Source organism: Lycium barbarum, chromosome 2 (assembly GCF_019175385.1).
Source record: "Lycium barbarum isolate Lr01 chromosome 2, ASM1917538v2, whole genome shotgun sequence".
NCBI lineage: Eukaryota > Viridiplantae > Streptophyta > Magnoliopsida > Solanales > Solanaceae > Lycium > Lycium barbarum.
The window spans coordinates 88,158,815-88,177,186 of NC_083338.1; the positions used below are offsets into that span (position 1 = coordinate 88,158,815).

General features: G+C 38.3%; 1 long non-coding RNA gene across 1 annotated transcript; it reads left to right on the top strand.

Moving 5' to 3' along the window:
- Nucleotides 1–13,601: 13,601 nt before the first annotated feature.
- Nucleotides 13,602–14,203, top strand: LOC132620803 (uncharacterized). Its single transcript, XR_009575236.1, has 2 exons — nucleotides 13,602–13,756; nucleotides 13,856–14,203. It is a non-coding gene; the product is annotated as an uncharacterized LOC132620803 (long non-coding RNA).
- Nucleotides 14,204–18,372: the final 4,169 nt, after the last annotated feature.

Here is an 18,372-nt window from a genome sequence, read left to right on the forward strand (position 1 = left end):
TTTCAAATCCCTACAACTTTCATGAAGGAAGTTTTCCCAAATGCCAAATACAATTTGAAATACGGGCCGTATTTTGAAATACGGTCCGTATTTAACCATTTGACATCAAATTGCCAAATTCCAGAATGCTCAGAAATCCTTGGTTTCAGTTTACGATTTGAAATACGGGCCGTATTGTGAAATACGGTCCGTATTGTGAAATACGGTCCGTATTTAACCATATGACATTCAACTACCAGTTTACGATTTGATTTACGGCCCGTAAACTGAAATACGGTCACTGTTCATGGGCGTAAACCACCATCCTACAACTGAAGAGGAAATTTCCAATTCCCACATTCTTTATCTGATTTTCTAAGTCTTGGATCATGGTCAAAGCTTAGGTTAAAGGTACGGGGTGTTACAGGGATACAGGTGATCTAGAGTCTTTATGCATGTGTAATAACAAGTATATTTTGATAAGCATAATGTGTAAGTATTTTTATAATGAGCATGTCATGATTGCATTCACACCGCGCCTAGTTGGCCGGGCAGTCACCCCTACGGCGGGCAGCTATACGGATACACCATGACCTTCTGGCATGGGCAAACACCACTAGTGAGCGGCATGAGATGGTACCCCGGACGCCGGAGGCCTGGACGCGGGCTCAGATTATTGATTATCACACCATTCCGACATGGACGGGCAGCTTGCATGTCATGCATTTATGATATTATGATAAGTATGAGTAAGATAGCATGCATTACTTCTCTTATGGTTATTATTCAGATTCAGATGCTCTTATTGATGCTCTTACTATACTATTATTGTTCTTCTTCATTGATTATGCCTCTCATACTCAGTACAATGTTCGTACTAACGTCCTTTTCTTTGGACGCTATGTTCATGCCCACAGGTAGACAGGGAGGCGGGCTTGACCCAGACACTTAGGAGCTGTCAGCCGTTGAGAGCACTCCATTGTCCGGAGGTGCTTATGATTATTCTTTTGGTACATATGCATGTATATATTTTGGGCATGACGGAGTCTTGTCCGTCCATTGTATAGTATGTCAGTAGAGGCTCGTAGATGCATAGTGTGGGTAGCATGGTCTCACATCTTTCATGTATATGTGCACTCATTATTTTGATGTACTAAACCTTTCTATATACAAAAGTGTTTATGTTTTCATACAAATTATGATCTTTTCCATGTTTTGAGTATGAATGGGATAATAAGGCATTAATCGAGTAAGGAGAGTAATAGAACGAGCGGTGCTCGGTGGTTAGCCCCGAGGACCCGTCGCGGCCCCTAGCTGGGTCGTGACACATATGCTCCACTCATGACCTTGAGTCACTCCATTAACTTTACACTTAAATTTCCATTTCTTTTCTTCACACTTTCGGCTAGTGTGTTGGTCGAGCACCTCCCTTTGTTTCCTTTCTTCTTTCTTTTCAATTGTTTACAAGACAATTGCATGTGTGATGGATGATTCACACACTAACCTTTGTCCATTGTAATCATACAAGATGAATGTTCAATACTTAATATGAAATGATTCCTCCAACATGTTATGTCTTCTTAAAATAATGCATGCCTTCATTATTCAATTACATGCTTCAACTTTTTCTCCTCCAATTTTCAGCCACCTTGGCCGAGTATTACATGTATATTTATTCAACTTTTAATTTTCCACAATATAATGAAAGTGTAGTGGATGAATCAACATTAAATGCATATGTGTATGTCTTCCATAATATCCTTGTTTTAGATGACTTTGAGTCATCTTTTGTGTATTGCACGTTGGTGTTCCTTCTTGGTTCATGGTTGTCACAAAATTTTAATTAACACCACAATTAAGTAGTTCCTAATCTCCAATAACATTTTTATACTAAGTGAAATATTTTAACCGATTAGTTCTAGTTTAGAAATTAAAAATCCGAGGTTTCTATCTCACGTCGATTCCTTCGCGAATAACTCGACGTATAAAATACGGGGTCTAACATTCTTCCCCCCTTTAGAACATTCGTTCTCGAATGTTGAATTGGTCCCGTAAGGTCCTATAAGAATTTTGGAAAGGTTTCCCTTATCATCATAACATATAGTCTTATCGGACAATCAATTTAATCAAGTGAGGAGTTGAAGTTACCTGTAGGCGTAGAGAACAAGTAAGGGTACTTGTCTTTCATCTCCTCCTCGGCTTCCCAGGTCATCTCTTCCCTATTGTTGTTTCGCCATAATACTTTGACTGAAGCCACGTCCTTGGTTCGTAACCTCCTAACCTGCCGATCAAGTATGTATAGGCTGCTCCTAGTAGGATAATTCCCCTGTCACTTGGACATCATCTACGGGGAATACTCTGGAAGGATCGCCTATACATTTGCGAAGCATTGACATGTGAAAGACTGGATGCACTGCTTCCAAATCAGCTGGTAGGTCTAGCTCGTCGGCAACCTGGCCTACTCTTCGGACAATTTGATAAGGTCCAATATATCTCGGGCTTAGCTTTCCTTTCTTGCCAAACCTCATAACACCTTTCATGGGCGACACCTTCAGGAACACCCAGTCACCAACCTGAAACTCTAAGTGTCGACGTCGGTTATCTGCATATGATTTCTGCCGACTCTGGGCTGCCAGTAATCTCTCCTCGATAACCTTCACTTTATCAACAGCCTGCTGAATCATATCTGGGCCTATCAGCTTGGTCTCACCAACATCAAACCAGCCAATAGGTGATCTGCACTTCCTCCCATACAAGGCCTCATACGGTGCCATCTGAATACTCGAATGCTAGCTGTTATTATAAGGGAACTCAATAAGTGGCAAATGATCGTCCCAGCTACCCCGAAAATCAATAACACAGGCCCGTAACATATCTTGTAGTGTCTGAATGGTACGCTCGGCCCGTCCGTCAGTCTGAGGGTGAAATGTCGTACTGAGACTCACTTGTGTCCCCAATCCTCCTGGAAGGATCTCCAGAAGTTAGTTGTGAACTGGGATCCTTTATCAGAGATAATAGTTGTGGGAACCCCGTGAAGTCTCACTATCTCCTTAAGGTACAACCTGGCATAATCCTCAACTGAATATGTAGTCCTGACTGGAAGAAAATGGGCTGACTTTGTCAACCTATCAACGATGACCCAAACAGAGTCATATTTTCGCAGAGTGCGAGGTAAACCTATGACGAAGTCCATATTGATCACCTCCCACTTCCAGGTCGGAATCTCCATCTCCTGTAATAGTCCTCCAGGCTTCTCGTGCTCGACCTTAACCTGTTGACGATTCGGACACTGAGCAACAAACTCTGCTATATCCCTCTTCATGCCATCCCACCAATACAAGCATCTGAGGTCATGATACATCTTCGTTGACCCTGGATGAATAGAATAACGGGCACAGTTTGCTTCTCCCATCACCTGTTATCGTAACCCTGCAATTTCAAGTACACATAGTCTACCTTTGTATCGTAGCACTCCGTCAGGTGCAACTTCAAATGGGGTCTCTTCCTTTTGAAGAGCTGCGTCCCTATGATGTACAAGGATGGGGTCCTCGTACTGGTGTCTCTTTATCTCTTCTATGATAGAGGACTCAGCAACTCCCCGAATAGAAACCCTGCCATTATCAGAATCGGCCAAACGGACTCCCAAATTAGCTAACTGGCGAACCTCACGGACGATCTCCTTCTGCTCTGGTTGCACGTCTGCCAGACTACCCATAGATCTACGGCTGAGTGCATCTGCTACAATATTTGCTTTCCCTGGGTGGTATAGAATATCAACATCATAGTCCTTCAGCAACTCTAGCCACCGCCTCTGCCGCAAATTCAGCTCCTTCTGCTTAAAGATGTATTGGAGACTCTTATGATCCGTATAAATGTCAACATGCACGCCATATAAATAATGTCTCCATATTTTTAAAGCGTGAATCACCGCTACTAATTCCAGATCATGGGTGGGATAATTTCTTTCGTGCTTTCTGAGCTGTCGGGAGGCATAGGCTATAACTTTGCCATGCTGCATCAACACACAACCTATCCCAACACCGGAAGCATCACAATAAATGACATATCCATCCGGTCCCTCGGGAAGAGTTAGAACTGGGGCCGTAGTCAACTTATCTTTCAGCAATTGGAAACTTCGCTCACAAGCGTCGGTCCATTGGAACTTAGCTGCCTTCTGGGTTAGCCTCGTTAAAGGCGCTGAAATTGAGGCAAACTTCTCTACGAACCTTCTGTAATACCCTACTAGTCCCAGAAAGCTGCGTACTTCAGTAGGTGTCGTAGGTCTAGGCCAAGTCTTCACCGCCTCAATCTTCTGCGTATCTACCCCAACGCCATCAGCTCCAATAATATGCCCTAAGAATGCTACTGAAGTCAACCATAATTCACATTTAGAGAACTTAGCATACAATTTCTGGTGCTGGAGCACCCTGAGTACCGTTCTCAAGTGATCTGCATGCTCCGCTTCTGATCGTGAATAGACCAGAATATCATCAATGAATATGTCACGACCCAACTCCGTAGGCCAATGACTAGTGTCCGTGCTGGACACTCAAACGTACCCAATAACCTAAATTAGCAAACGACAGAATATTTTCAAATATAGAAGTCGCTTAGCGTTAATAATAACCATAAATAAACCGACACCGTACATGGAAGCCGATGAGGCTGTCACAGATCATATCATACCCAAACATATACAGAACCCACACAAGTATGTCTACAGACCTCTACAGATCATACCAAAATCATAAGACAGGACAGGGCCCCGTCATACCCCTGAATAGCATACATACATATATATAATAGCGACGGACTATACCAACATATAGGCTCTGGACAAAAGAGCACTCCCATCATAGCAGAATAGATGTCCTAGGTAGGCGATCAGCAAATCTGTCTTTTGTACCTGCGCGGCATGAAAACGCAGCCCCCGAAGAAAGGGGGTCAGTACGAAATATGTACTGAGTATGTAAAGCACAGAACGTAGTAAACAAAGTCATAATCAGAACAGAAGGTACAGAAAATGGACAGAATATCCAGATTAGCAAAATATTGATCATAAAGCATAAATAGTATTTGTTGAAAACACATGTCGTACCTGGTCCCAATACGGAACAAGATCATAACCGAAACAGGACTTACAGAGAAGTGAGTGTGACCTCCGAAGTATCAAATGCATATTTTCAAAACATGAGGAGTGTGTTCAGAAACATATACCATATCATGTCCGGCCCCTGCCAAGGGCTCGGCGAAACAGAACGTAGCCACCCCCCGCCGCTGGTGCCACCATACATAAGGAACAAAGTAGGGGATAACCCCGTAACATAACATATCATATCATATCAAATGGCCATATCAGATCATATCATATCAAAATGTGTGTACATGGCACAGCATACTCCAAAACCCATGTACATATATACCTGCTCCCTCACTTCGAGGCATGGCGAACAATGCAATGGAATACGCTTGACAACATATCCTGGCCCGGGCTCAGTGTGGGAAACATTGAGGCATCCACGAATGGAGTAGTGAGAGACTAAATGCAATAAAATATCATAGATTTCCAGAGACTCAATGAGGCATATCGAATGACAAATCAAATCAATGAAGTCGGACGGAATCATTGCAAGTGTATGTCATATGTCATAATGAGTTACGGGAGAATAGTCCTCCTGAAATCTTTTTCATATTCCAAAATGGCTTACCAAACTCGAGGGAGTCAGTAAACGATTTTCCTTAGTAGTTGAAAGGATAGTTAAAACATTTTATTTTATATTGTTCGAAAATAAGGCAATAGTACGATAAGAGAGCAAAGCGGGAATAGTGGAGCTAAACGTAATACAAAATATCGTACCTTTACGGAGACTCAATATAGTATCCAGAATAAGTATCATTAGTAGTTGGAAAAGTAGTTAAGACGTTTTCTTAAAAATCGCTTGCAATCAAGTTACAAATCGTCATAAGGGTAAAATCGAAAATAGTGGGCCCGCCTCGGGACAAACAAGGCGGCGGGCTCAATTTGCGTATTTCAAACTTATGGGGTCACCTGCAGAGGTCTTAGGGATGTTCCATAACTTTCTAGGCAGTTTGGAGAAGTTTTGCATAATTTTTCAATAAAGCATACTAAAGGGGTTCAATTCTATTGAACGAAAATGTGACAATTTCAGACGCGGATTCCGATGAGCAGAATATTCTCCGAGGCGTGAATCCGATCCTAGTACATCTAGGACATGCCAAAAGAAGAATCGGGGTAGCTTTACATACCTTTTACGCACTTTACGCCTTTCCAAGTTCACTTCCCGTTTCGTCCAAAATCTGCAAATGGTCACATTTACCAAATGTTAACCATAAGGCTTTAGGCTTAAATCTAAAGTCAACACTTTTCTACAGAAATTTGGGCAGCATTTCCCCTATACATATAGCATCCCCGAGAATTCAACTCGGCCAAAATAATCAACAACAACCCAAGAGCAATACTAGGAACAACCATAATAACCACAAAACACAATATGGCACCACTATTCTTCTTTCCGACATAATACGATAACTTTCATTCCGACTTCACACTTTCAAACTAAGCTCAACATTTTCATATTCATCACTACTCAAGATCATTACAATACAATTTAGAAGCATTTCATATCATTTCCACCAAATATTCATACGATATACAAAATATACAACTTTCCACCAAAGTCATAATTCATCCAAAGCTTCTAATCTTTGGCATACATATTCATAACATGTTTCCATCTTCCAAATCTATCAATGATCATCATAATTTGCAACCTAACAACTTCATTTTTCATAATGTCATAAAATCGTACTAAAACGACATAAGCTTCTACATTCCATTTCAATACAAACTTATATCATTTTATCTCCATATACATTGCAAGCATCACAACAACACAACTAACACATTAAACAAAATTAATTCATTTCCATTCCACCAACTTCATACCACACGGCCAAACACCATATTACTAACCCCAACTATATTCATTCAACTTTCATTTCCAATGTGAATACCATCATCCACACAATTAGAATATAACATAAAATTCAACTCATATATGTATACCACATATATACACTCACGGCCACCTACTACATTCCATACCCACTTTGAAATCTTCCATTTTTCCATACTTTCAACTCATTTCTATATACTACAACACAAACAAACCTTCATAACATAAATAAAAGGGATGGATTCTTACCTTATTCTCTAATCTTCTTCACTTGAGTATATGGTCACTTTAATGAAATAAGTGCTCTTTCTTCCCAAACAATTGCACCATGTTGTAGAGGACCCTTAATATAGTAGGAATACCACAAGAAAAATATTTTTGGAGGAACATTCTTGAGAGGTGGAAGTGAAGAGCAAGGGCCGAATGTGCCCTTGAGTCTTGCTCTTCTTTGTGCTTGTTTTTCTTTTCTTTAATTCATGAAGCTTCTATGAGATAAGGAGCAATATATACATTAATTATAGCACATGAAAAATTTATTAAATTCATGGGTTGGGCCATGCACATGGCCGGCCACCCCTTTGGTATTGGGCTTAATTTTTCATCCATTTTTTTTTAGCCCAATAACTTATAATTCTCGTTTTGAAATTCCGGAAACTAATTTTCAAAATTCCAATTTTTGCCCTTGGCCTTCCTCCGTGTTTCTACACCAATATTTTTCATGAACAACACACACATACATTAATCCAAATCAACATATGGCCTCATTCCTTACAAATCATAATTATTCCGAATTTTCCCGAATACGCGAAATTACGGGATATAACAGAATACAATCACGAACATGTCAAGAAATGGCTTGAACACTCTGTTCATCAAATCCATAAATACTGCTGGAGCATTGGTCAACCCAAAGGACATCACTCTAAACTCGTAATGCCCGTATCGGGTCCTGAATGCAGTCTTCGGAATGTCTGCCTCCTTTACCCGCACCTGGTGATATCCTGACCGCAAGTCTATCTTTGAGAAACACTTACCACCTTGCAACTGGTCAAATAAATCATCGATCCTGGGGAGGGGATACCTGTTCTTTATTGTTAATTTATTCAGCTGCCTATAATCAATACACATCCGCAGCGACCCATCCTTCTTTTACAAATAATACCGGTGCTCCCCAAGGTGATGTACTGGGCCTGATAAAAGCCCTTTTCTAATAAATCTTTCAGTCGTTCCTTCAGTTCCTTCAGTTCCGCCGGTGCCATTCTGTAAGGAGGAATAGATATGGGCTGAGTGTCTGGTAATACGTCTATAGCGAACTCTATCTCCCGCTTAGGAGGAAGGCCTGGGAGTTCATCCGGGAATACATCAGGAAACTCGCTAACTACCGGCACTGACTGAAAAGTCGGCGCCTCTGCCTTCAGGTCGTGTACCCGTACCAGATGATAAATATAGCCCTTTATGACCATCTTCCTTTAGAATTCCCTTATCATTTCTCCCGTTTATGTCTATCTTTTATTCGGTACACGAGGAATCTTATGCTACCTTTGTATCCTTCGGAACAGATTACTTGTGCATAATCTTTTTCTCATTTTCAAAGCGTATTTGTTCCTCCACGTCTATTCTTATCATATCAGTCATTTTCTAGCACTCATTCTACCCCGTTACTCCTCTTCCTATAATCCTGGCCTTTCACAGTTCTGTCACTTATAATACTCGTTTTCTCGGCTGTATAAGTCACAACCTATTGCTACACTATCATCTCGCTTTCTTTTTATTTCCCCCCTTTCAATTACTCTTTCTTTTCTCGTACTTGCTATCATTTCCGTTATCGTGTACCCTTTATTTTAAACTTTCCCTACAGAACTTGATAAGTCTTTCTTATTTGTACTATAGCTCGCTTTTCCATTTTACACTTACCTTTATATTCTAGTCACACGGATCACGTCATGTCTTTGGCCACTTCCTCACTAGGCTTTACTTATTTTCATAACAATCCTCCTTATTATACCCTGTTCGTATTCGATCCCCTAGCGCAACACTTTTTAATCTTATTCACAATTCTTATTATGGTTTAATTATACTCTGTGGAGTAGGCGTACTTAACCCTTTCTACCCTTCCTGATTAATATTTTATTATCACAGGCCCTTCCAAATTGTCTTAACATTTCCTTTTTTACCATATTGATCTTGACCTCATAATTACTATTACCATCTATTCAGCAGTTAACTTATTTCTCGAGGTCAGCCGTACTCGCAACTTAGTCAAATCCTGTCATTACTATTGACAGGACCTTTCAGGACATATTACAAACCTACATCTCATTCTCTTTTTATTTCTAGGAAAATTTTGGCAGAGTTTCCATTGTATTTCTTATTATCTCAAAACCTGCACGCAGGAAATACCAACAATGCCTTACAGGGCCAACATATATACACATATATCATAACGTATCATAGCCACACAAAGCTCCCAACTTCAAGTGAAAGGCATAAAGGTGTCGAGACTTACCTCACATATCGCACCTCGAGACGTACCTGATCCTTTAACGATCTGTTCTGTTATACCTTCCTACCCACCTTCTCTTTCGTCCTCCAATTTTACATTTCAATATTCTTACCTTATCCGACATGCCTCTTTCGTACCGTTACTTACCTGTGTACTTTGAAATTTCTAATATCGTCAATCGTGTCCTTCTGTCGATGTCGTTCTTCAGCTGAAATCAAAGGTTAGTACAAGGAATTTCATTTCCTATGGCTGGGCTCTATCGCACGATCTGAGATATGAAAGAAAGATGACATCCTAAATGTCCTGTAGCTTCCTGTTTATAGATGTGGTGCACAACACACCGATAAACAAGAATCTACTAGACACGGTCTGTAGACACTCCGAGGATAAACTGCTCTGATACCACTTTTTTCACGACCCAACCCCGTAGGCCGTGACTGGTGCCCGACCTGGACACCCGTATACATACTCTTTAGCTATATGTTCATTTCACAACAAACTCAATATAGATCTTATAACGACCAAACCATTGTCTCAGAACTGTCGCATAATTATACATATAAAGGCAAGCCGACAAGGCTGCTACCACAACATGATAATGACTGCAAGCCGGCGAGGCTGCTACTATGATAGAATAAGCATACTGATAACACACACACACACAACTGATCACTTCTGAATACGACCCACACACATGTCCACAGACCTCTAAGAGTTTCGATAGTGAAATATGACGGGACAGGGCCCCGTCGTACCCTTAGTCAACATATGCATATATTTAGATCAAGAAGGATCTATACCAAAGTCTGGGCTCCGGAAAAATGGAACTCTCCAAGATAGCAGAAGGGGAATCTTAAGCTGTCGGATCACCAAAGCGAGTATCTGCACCTGCGGGCATGAAACGCAGCCCCCCGAAGAAAGGGGGGTCAGTACGGAATATGTACCGAGCATGTAAAGCATTAAATACAGTAAACGGGATCATAACTGAAATAAGAGGTACAGAAAATGAGTATAATAACCAGAATACCAAGTACTTTCTTTTGAAACATAACTCATGCACATCAATATCATATGTCAGATCCGGCCCCATTATGGGACTCGGTGAACATGGTCGCCACCTCGTCTCTGGCGCCATAACACAGCATACTCCAGAATATAATATAACTCCGTAACACAGCATAACTCCGTAACACAGCATAACTCTATAACACAGCATAACATCATAACACAGCATAACACCATAACACAGCATAACTCCAGAATATATATATATTGTACCCGGCCCTTTAATGAGAGACTCGGCGAACAATGCAGTGGAAGTGTGCACGATAACATACCCGGCCCGGGACTCGGTGAAAGATATATTGAGGTATGCACGAGCAGAGTAGTGAGAAACTATATGCAGTTCAAAATATTTTTAAGGACTCAATAGGATAGTCAACACGAACCATCGTTCGCAATTACAAATAATAGTCATATCATATACCTTTCGGATGTCCCTGTGGATTATATCAAAATGGAACTTTTAAATCATGTGTACATATCAGTATATACGAAGCAAAACATAAATTATGTGAATCAAGATCAATAGCCATCCTAGTGGCTCTAGGAGTAGGAGTTTCCTTTGGAATCGTATATATATCGTATATTCATTTCACAACGATCATGCCAAAATAAAGAAGGGTTAGCTTCACATACCTTTAGCGCTTATTCGCCACACAATATGTATACGCTGCCCAATAATACTTCAACCTATATTAAGACGCCAACAACTCCGATTAAGCTACGGGGAGATTCAAAACGTATTCTAGCGTTAGTAACTCCTTTCTAGATGTTTAGTCGACGTTTTCTCTTGTATCCAAACCAACTACATACAACCAACCAACATCAACAATTATATGTTCAATACCAATCCGGGCAGCCCACACAATATTCCAAACAGCCCACATTCACAACATGCAATAACGATTCACATACGGCTACTACGTTCTCAAGTTACTCTTAATTGTTCGTAGCCTTAACGTTTTCATGTAACAACTTTACAACAGCCCAAACACTATGACAACATGATGTATACTCTTAACTATAATTAGTTTTTCCAAGTTAATGAAAACACAAGTCCAAACAGTCCCTAACCAACAACACATCCAAAACAGTCCCTAACCGACAACATAACAATGTTCGGAATTCTTGCAAACGTTTACGAACATATTAAGCAAACCACATACGATTCTTACACATTATTTCATGTCTTCTTTCATATAATTTCAGTAGGTTATGACCAGCAATCCACACGACAAGTACAACATCAATTCATACACAACTAAGCTACATCGTCATCTCTATAATCCTTACAACAACTCACAAACGACTTTAGTTTCAACTCCAACCATTAAACACCTTCATTTCCATCATAAAATTCATGAAAATAACAATCAAAATATCAAGTAAAATCAGTTCACTAACTTCTTATAAAAACAGTCCACTACACGGCTACACCATGCTTCAACATCACTCACATAAAATCATAGAATCAATTATTTTCATACTAACACAACTTCACCTTTAACCTTCTAATTCTTTTCATTCTTTTTACCATGAAATCTATGATAGTAACAACCATAATTACTAAAGAAAATCAGTCCAACCATTTCACCCAAAACAGTCCCCACGGCCACACCATCATTCCAACACCAACATTCATGATTTTATGCATGTAATTCATGTTCACCAAGTTACTACCATACTTCAACATCAACATATATAACTCCATGGTTACTATCAGGTTCCAACATCAACACACATCATTTCATGCATACAACTTCTATTTACACATCTACATCACCCTTAATACATGAAAAGAAAGTTAGATCTTACCTTGACAACTTGACTTCTCAACTTGGCTAGAGTTTGTGAATTGAAATGAAAATGGTCCTTGTTGCTCCAATGACTATCTTCACGTGTCTAGGGACCTTCTAAAGGGTTGAAACACCTTGGAAAATAATTTTTGGATCAAGACTCAAGGAGCTAATTTTCAGCCCTCTTGGCTGAATGCTTTCTCTCTCCCTCTCTAGGGTTTTCTAGTTTTCTTTCTTTGTGTTGTGAAGTTGAAATGAATGTAATGGCTGATTTCTTAGTCATTATTTGGTTAATTATGATTCCTAAAAGTTGGGCATATGCTCCACTCATGACCTTGAGTCACTCCATTAACTTTACACTTAAATTTCCATTTCTTTTCTTCACACTTTCGGCTAGTGTGTTGGTCGAGCACCTCCCTTTGTTTCCTTTCTTCTTTCTTTTCAATTGTTTACAAGACAATTGCATGTGTGGTGGATGATTCACACACTAACCTTTGTCCATTGTAATCATACAAGATGAATGGTCAATATTTAAATATGAAATGATTCCTCCAACATGTTATGTCTTCTTAAAATAATGCATGCCTTCATTATTCAATTGCATGCTTCAACTTTTTCTCCTCCAATTTTCAGCCACCTTGGCCGAGTATTACATGTATATTTCTTCCAATTTTAATTGTCCAGTGGATGAATCAACATTAAATGCATATGTGTATGTCTTCCATAATAGCCTTGTTTTAGATGACTTTGAGTCATCTTTTGTGTATTGCACGTTGGTGTTCCTTCTTGGTTCATGGTTGTCACAAAATTTTAATTAACACCACAATTAAGTAGTTCCTAATCTCCAATAACATTTTTATACTGAGTGAAATATTTTAACCGATTAGTTCTAGTTTAGAAATTAAAAATCCGAGGTTTCTATCTCACGTCGATTCCTTCACGAATAACTCGACGTATAAAATACGGGGTCTAACACATAGGTTCTTCAACTTTTTATTCTGAAGTTATGCCTCGTGGCATCGTCTGATTAAGTTTGAAATCTAAAGTTATGTTTTAAGGCATAGTCTGACTAACTTTGGAATCTAAAATTATGCCTTAGAAGTCATAACTTTGTTTTATTTTCTTTCAAGTCAAATCTAATTGAATTGGATAAGATAGTGTTTGACCAGTCATAAACGCATTTATTCAGTCGCACAAGAGTAGTTGAGTAGTCAACAAACGTATTCATTTAAATCATGTTAGTAGTCACAAACACAGTCATTCACCTAAATTAATGTATTTGACTTGAAATATTCCTTAAGACTATAAATAAGACCTTTATTGTTCATGTGAATAACAATATTTTTCACCTGAAATTCTTAGATAATTCTTGCACTACAAAAATGACAGAATATTTTGAGAAAACACTGACAATATGATATGTGAAAGCTGACAATTTTGTATGTTTAAATTTTGGTATCCAATTTTTTGTTTTCATATCGTTTTTTATTATAGTGTTATGTAATTTTAGCAATACTAATTTTGTTGATTGTTTGCAGATCCTTCCTAATAGCATCAGGGATAGTTTTCTAGACTGTGAGTGTGAAGCGGTTATCATTTTTTCCGAGAACATATACAAAATGAATTATAAACTAGGTGTATACAGGCTTCTTTGTCAAGGCTGGAACCAGTTTGTTGATTCGAATGGACTGAAGCAAGGAGATACTCTGTATTTTGCAGTTGGTTTAAGCAACAATGGAATAGATTTTGTTGTTACGAAGAAGTAGGAGATTTTCATTATAGATTAGGTTCTTTTATATTTTTTATTAATTTATGATCCTCATAGTATAGGATCATCTTTGTAATTATCTATCATTTTTAATATTATGAATGAAGTTTTTGTTATCTTTGTTGTTTTTAGTATATAAAAGAAATTAAAAACAATATGGGAAAGAATACCGCTGTGCTTTAAGGCATAAGAAATTAAAAACAATAGAGGTAAGAGTATACTTATGTCATAAGTTGTATATACTTACCAGGTTGTAGTCTTTGAGATACCAATTTTGTTTTGTCCTTTTTCTCGAAAAAACTTGTTATACTTGCCACAGGAGGCACAAATTATAAAACCGGACAAGATAAAGTTGTTGTTTTTGGTTTTTTACCTAATGTTTATGGAACAAAAATACTGGAGATCTCATTAAGTCTAAAGTTTCTCCTGCTACTATATTATTTTATTATCAGTGCTAAGAAGATAACAATTTAATAAAAAAGAAATAATGGAGGAAGGTATAATTAATTAAGCCATAGGCATAAGTTGTTTGAGATTATCCAGGTCTCAGTCTTATATATAAGTTTTGCCTTTTCAGGTAGAAGTTTGTTAAATGTGCCCTTGAGGCACAATTTTGTAAGTGCCTTATGGGGAAAAGATCATAAAATAATGACACATGTAATAGTCTAACCAAAAACAAATTTTATATCATCCATATTTAACTTATAAAAAAAAAATCCTATAAAGCACTTTAATGGTGTGATGTGATCATCACAATTTTCTTTTGTTGTATCTCCTTGCATATGGATTGAGAGCTGGACTGTGGTTACAGGACGCTTTAGTGTGTCGAAGAACTTGCATCTACCACATCTATATGTGATTTTTGTTGTTTCTCCTCTTGGACAGTATCTTTTCTTTTATTTTCTTCCAGGGCTGATTTTTTATAGCGGTGGGGTTATTTTGATATCCTTGATGTTTTGTGGAACAAAGCACGAGTCTTCATTTCCAACTGAGAGGATTTCACCTTTATATGTCTCTTGCCAGGCTTATTTCTTGAACCAGTCCGAACAATATGTAGATTTGTTCAAACTTCTTTTATCTATAACTGTCATGGCATGGGTGCATGGTAACTCGTCAATTTGGAACTTCAAGCAGTCACAACTCTTGTCCTTCAGGTTTGCGTTATATTGATCACCTTCATCTTTCTCGACAAATTTGATTGCAGTGATATTTTCTACTTATGGAAAGTAGTAATATAAATGAGTAATATTTTGTGTCAATTCCTACATAAAAGTTGTTGTCTTGCTTTGTCAGCCATAATTTGTGTGGTTGTTATGATGCATTTGCCGAAGTAAAACATACACTATGCCGAAAGAAATTTAAAATTATGTCATTTTTCATATTATTTTGACTGTTGAAAGTTTTTGTCTTATCCGACATAATTTGTATTTATGTTATGATACATATGCCCAAGTTAAATGTAAACTATGCCTTGTCCGGCATAATTCTGCATAAAAGCTTGTTGTCATGTATAGTAAATAGTTATTGTGCATGACATCATGAGTCAAGTGTTGTTGGTAGAATATACTTACTTTTATCGTGAAACCTCTACTTATCTTTTCAAGCAGAATCTTTTCAAACAACACATCAGGTCATGGGACGATCCTGTTGCATCTAATCTTCTTTGGTAAAACCAACTCTGCAGCTTATTTTGTATGTAATCTATACATGTCACTATTGGCAACTCCCTTGCTTTCCTCAACACAGAATTCATTGTCTCTACATTATTTGTTGTGAGCATGTTGTAATTCCTATTGGTGTGAAACGAACGTGCCCATTTTTTGGGTGCTTCTTCTTATATGTATTTTCTAGATTTTGGGTCTTCTTCTATGTATTTTGTAGCTTTTGGGTCAATATCTTGAATCTGTGACAAGTAGTTATGAAAATTTGCCCATTTGTATGCAGTTGCTGCATTGTAGAATAGTGCTCTAATCGTTGTGGATGAGAAATATTTCATGCATATTCCATGCTAGCAATTTGGATACACTTCTTTGATTGCATTTGTAATTGCTAAGTGTTGATCAAAGAGAATTGATAGGTCTTCCGGCATGCCAAACACCATCTTTATATGTTTGAAGAAACACCTTTAGGATTCGTTGTTCTCATAGTCTGCAATTCTAACTGCCAGAGGGAATATGCTGTTGTTGCCATCTTTTCCTACTGCTATCATGAGTACACTGCAGTATTTCGATTTCAAGAACATTGCATCCACCATCATTATTGCTCTGCAGTGTTTCCAACCCTCAATTGATGCCCCATAAGCAAAAAAAGCATACATAAACTTATTTTTCTCGTCCCATCTGATATTAACAAATGTGCCGAGATTTCTTTCTTTCATCATGTGAAGATATTGTGGTAGTAGTTTGTAGTTATTTTCTGGGATCCCTCTTATCACATTAAGCGTGTTAGAGGGAAGGCCACGCTTTGTGGTAACCAATGTCCAACCCATATCTGCTTCTAATTTCTTCAATCACAAATTTGGGGGTGATATCTTATATTGTATGGCGTACTAGGTTTGTTATATACTCGGATATGACTTTTGATGTTGCGTTCCTCATGTCAGAGGTAACAAAATCAATGTAACAACTGTGTTTCATTTCAAACTTAACCACTTTGAAAAGTTTTGAGTTTTTCACCATTGAACTGCACATTGAGTCAAGACATTTGAAGTAAAACCTTTTGTGTGCATGACCTTTCTACCTTGTACTGTTGATGACGTGTAATGGCGATATTATTTATGCACTTCTTGACATCATTTTTGTCTTTGAAAACAGTCCCAACTTGTACTTGAACAATTGATGCACTAGGTGTCAAAACTTTTGTTTCAGTTTGTATCCTCTTCCTCTTTACTATCCTTCTTACGTTGGATGGTTGTATTTGTGTTTCTTCAACTGTCGGGCATGGAGTCAGCGATGCTGTTACACCTCGAAAACTTTTCCGTTGGTACGCAAGTAAACGAACTAGTGAGGAATGACATTTGATGACCCTAGTTGAGATTCTAAAGATGTTAGAGATGAGGGAAGAGGATTGCCAAGAGAAGGCAAAAGTATTTGATAAGTATCGGAAAGGAATTACGAGCAACGAGTTAGCCAGGACTTAGTAATGTCTTGGAGAAGAGTTATAACGTCCCTTAGATTGGTATTGAAGTGTTGAACAAGTGTTAAGAAGGTTCCGCAAGGATCGGAGATCAAACGAAGTGATGAGAATAAGTTCAGTGAACTGATGAGTTTTACGGCTCATTATACGGACCGTATAATGTTTTACGGACCGTATAATGGACCGTAAAACCATCACAGTGGAGGTTGGTTACTGGTGGAATTTTACGGTTAGTTATACGGACCGTATAAATTTATACGGACCGTATAACGAACCATCAAATGGTCACAGTGAAGGGGTGCATGCAGACCCATTTCACGGTCTATTATACGGACCGTATAACCATTATACGGACCGTATAATGGACCGTATAATGGAACCCGACAGATCAGTGGAATGTTATTAAATAAAGGACCAAGTTCATGAAATCATTTCAACATTTCCTTCCTCTCTCTAAAACATCTCTCTACATTTATTATACAAGTTTTCAAGGATTATAAGCCACTAACAACATTAAGTAAGTGAATCAAGAGTAAGAACCCATCAAGGATCATCTAAAGTCAAGCAATCCAAATGGAGAAAAGCTAGGGTTTTACTCAAAGTGGAATATTATCAACTAAGGCTCGTCCCTACAACATCTAAGGTAAGATTCATGCTATTTATAGGTTGTTTAAGGTATTTGAGAGTTGAAATTCTTGGTCACTAGGAGAGTATAGCAAAATGGGTCATGAATGATGAATAGTGACGTTTTGAGAAATAGTTTGAGTTGAATCATGAATGTTGTTGCGTTGTGATATGAATATGTTATAAATGGTGTTAAGATCATGATCTAGACATTTCGACGAATGGACGAAGTGGGATATTATGACCATGAAAATGGGTGAATAAGAAGCAAATTGAGGAATCTAGATAATGTGAATAATATGGATGATTAATGACTATTCTTACGATATTGTGAATGTAATATTGACGTTTGGGAAATAAATAACGATATAGGCAAATGTTGTATAAATAAAGGAGATGCTGTCCGATTTTCTCCAGCTTTAGTCATATATGCTAGTTGTCGATTCTAATAATGGTATGCCCTTAATGAAGGAGGAAACGTGAACATCGGAGGAATACGCGCGAGTGTAGAATAGTGCGACGGAAAGG